Source organism: Giraffa tippelskirchi, chromosome 1 (genome assembly GCF_054371585.1).
Source record: "Giraffa tippelskirchi isolate mGirTip1 chromosome 1, T2T-mGirTip1v1.2.pri, whole genome shotgun sequence".
Lineage (NCBI taxonomy): Eukaryota > Metazoa > Chordata > Mammalia > Artiodactyla > Giraffidae > Giraffa > Giraffa tippelskirchi.
In genome coordinates, this window is record NC_137275.1 from 41,225,480 (window position 1) to 41,228,819 (window position 3,340).

The following is a 3,340-nucleotide window of genomic DNA, read 5'->3' on the forward strand; positions in this document are numbered from 1 at the left end:
TCTGCAGGGAGCGGTACAGCAGGCAGAGAATTCCCCCGAGTCACCCGCAGCGCGCTGGCTGCCCGACTGCCGGAAATCCGAGAGCTCCCCAGGGTGAAGTCAGACTCCGGCAAGACGGGGAAGATTTGAGCCTAGGAGAGCTGTCCTGAATTCCTGGGTCTGTTGATACCAAATGAATTTTATCCGTGTGGAGAATCCCAGGGACGGGGGAGCCTGGTGGGCTGCCGTCTATGGCGTCGCACAGAGTCGGACACGACTGAAGAGACTTAGCAGCAGTAGCATCCTGCAGTTTCATAGGATTATTGACAATCACTCTCGGCACTGCTTTCCTTTGTCTTTCTCCGCTCCCCTCCCCACCCCACCCCCAATCTCTTTTCTTAGAGACATCAGGTGCAGAGTTGAGGTGAATGAGCACCGATCTCAGAACGCCTTCACAAGGGCAGGCTGTACAGAGCCCTCCTCTTTTGTAAAATTTGCTTCCCTCCATTCACACCAGCCACTCATCCTGACTGCCTGCCCCCTGCAGGCATTCCACTCCTATGTGATGGATAAGTGCTGTTGAATATACATATCTCCTTATACTAGGTGGAATGTTGTGTGTTTGTGCTTAAAATACCTAAGCAAGAAAGGGGACCCAGTTAAGCTTCTTCCCCCTTATTTATTTATTCATTTGGTTGAACTGGGTCTTAGTTCCAGCAGGCGGAATCTTTTTTCGTTGCCGCATGTGGGATCTAGTCCCCTGACTGGAGATCTAACCTGGGCCCCCTGTCCTGGGAGTGCAGAGTCTTAGCTATTGGACCACCTGGGAAGTCCCTGTTTCCCCCTTTTGAGGAGCTTTGCAGATATCCTGCTCAACAACTTCTGCTCCCATCTCATCAGCCAAAACCACCGGCTCCTGAAAACCTGAAAGGCTGGGAAAAGTAATCGACCACACTTACTGAACTGACCATACTGACGTTTGCAGTAAAACAAATGTTCACCAGTGGGGAAGCAGGTGAAATGGCTGTGGGTAGACATCCAGCTACCTCTGTCACCTGTGGCAGAGATTGCCTGCTCTCTGGGGGCCCCGATGCAGGGACGGAGGCAAGGAAACAGGAAGGCTGGAGAGAGGAAGCTGGCTCAGCTCCATCTCGTCCGCTTCTACTTCCTTAGGAGCTATGATAATACAAAGTAACCACAAGGGAGATTCCCTATAAATGTGCTGTCACTCTAGAGGGAATATGGCCACCTCATCTTGGGATAACTGTAAAAACAAGGGAAGTGTAGGAAATGAGTAGGGATAGACACCTTGTGAATATGAACTACAAGTAAGGGGGAGGAGGGTTTCCTTCACATCATTTTCTTCCTTGCCATCGCTTGGAAAATATCCCCACTGTTATTTTTCAATGAAAATGTTTGTCAAGAAAATCCAAATTTAAAGATAACATAAACTCAAGTGAAGAAGGAAACACTTCAAAGTGCTAAACTAAAAAATAACAAGAAAAACTCTCTTCAAGTTCATCTCAGCTGAGCTTCAGTCCCAGTTATTGAACAAGTGATGTACCCCTTGCTGTGGCTTAGAAACAAATGAACAGTCATTGATTGTAACTTCGGTGTTTTGGGGAATATCACTACTTACACCATGAGCTTTCCTGGGTCTCCAGCTTATAAACAGCAAATCTTCTCAGAATTTTTAGCCTTCATAATCACATGAGCCAATCCCTCACAAGAAATCGCCACGAATCTACCCATACCTCTGCCTCTATCTCTGGCTCTGACTCTGTCTTTACCTCTATCTTAATTGTTCTGTCTCTGGAGAACTTTGACTAATACAGTGATCTTTGGGAGCAATTGCTGATGTTTTCGTTATCCTGGTTCTAAGATGCTAATCCCAGCAAGGCAAATTCCTCTTGATTTCTTTTCTATGCTTTTTTCTGTCTAGACATTAGTGTGGATTTATTCTTACACAGCTATTTACTCTTGTACCTGCAGTTATCTCTCGAATACAGAGAAGGGACATTTCACCCCCCATTTTTTCTCCCCCTGTGAAACCTGCAAGAGAAGTCCCTGGGTGTCTACGTACCCATTGCATTTCAAGCTCTAGCACTAAGGTCCTGGTAACGCTATATACTGTGCAAAAGGAAACGGCAACCCAAGAATACTCTGGTATTCTTGCCTGGGAAATCCCATAAACAGAGGATCCTGGCGGCCACAGTCCATGGTGTCACAAGAGTCAGACACAACTTAGCAACTAAACCACCACCAACCCTATACTGAGATGAACTAGTGATTGCCTTGTTTTCTTGATGTAGAGTCAACAAGCATTTCCTTGGCTCTTGGCAAAAACATACTTTGTTGTTCAGTTGCTAAGTCATGTCTGACTCTTTTTGAACCCCTGGACTGTAGCACACCAGGCTTCCCTGTCCTTTACCATCTCCCAGAATTTGCTCAAACTCGTGTCCATTGAGTTGATGATGCCATCCAACCATCTCATGCTCTGTCATCCCCTTCTCCTGCTGCCCTCAATCTTTCCCAGCATCAGGGTCTTTTCCAATGAGTTGGCTCTTGGTATCAGGTGGCCAGAGTATTGGAGCTTCAGCTTCAGCATCAGTCCTTCCAATGAATATTCAAGACTGATTCCCTTTAGAATGGACTGGTTTGATCTTGCTGTCCAAGGGACTCTAAAGAGTCTTCTCCAGCATCAATTCTTTAGTGTTCAGCCTTCTTTATGGTCCAGCTCTCACATCTGTACATGAATACTGGAAAAACCATAGCTTTGACTATACAGGCCTTTGTTGGCAAAGTGATGTCTTCGCTTTTTAAAAAAAGTTTTCATTTTTCAAATTTAATGTTTATTTTTCACAAGATAAATCATCCTTTAAAATACGTCCCCCTACTTTGGAAAGCACAAAAAAATTTGGTTAGATGCCACAAAGTAGGTAGGCAATGCCTTAATCGTTTGCATGTTGTCAGGCCCGAGAGCCTCTTCCATCCTTGTCAAGAGGAGTGCTAACCTTCTCTCCTTTCATACAACACATGTCTCTGCTTTTTAATATGCTGTGTAGGTTTTTCATAGCTTCTCTTCCAAGGAGCAGGTGTCTTTGAATTACATGGCTGCAGTCACTGTCTACAGTGATTTTGGAGTCCAAGATAATAAAATCTGCCACTGTTTCCACTTTTTCTCCATCTATTTGTCATGAAATGATGGGACTGGATGCCATGATCCTACTTAGGTTGAGAAATTGACAGAGCCATTGGCAAGAAGGGTGAAGAGCAAAGAGGTGCTAAGTTTCCAAAAACACCAAAGTTACAATCAATGACTATAGCATTGTTTCTAAGCTACAGCAAGGGGTACATCACT

At 45.1% G+C, this 3,340-nt stretch overlaps 1 non-coding gene across 1 annotated transcript; it reads right to left on the minus strand.

Annotated features, from left to right (window-relative positions):
* Positions 1–2,888: 2,888 nt before the first annotated feature.
* Positions 2,889–3,015, minus strand: LOC145521934 (U6atac minor spliceosomal RNA). Its single transcript, XR_014065763.1, has one exon. It is a non-coding gene; the product is annotated as a U6atac minor spliceosomal RNA (small nuclear RNA).
* Positions 3,016–3,340: the final 325 nt, after the last annotated feature.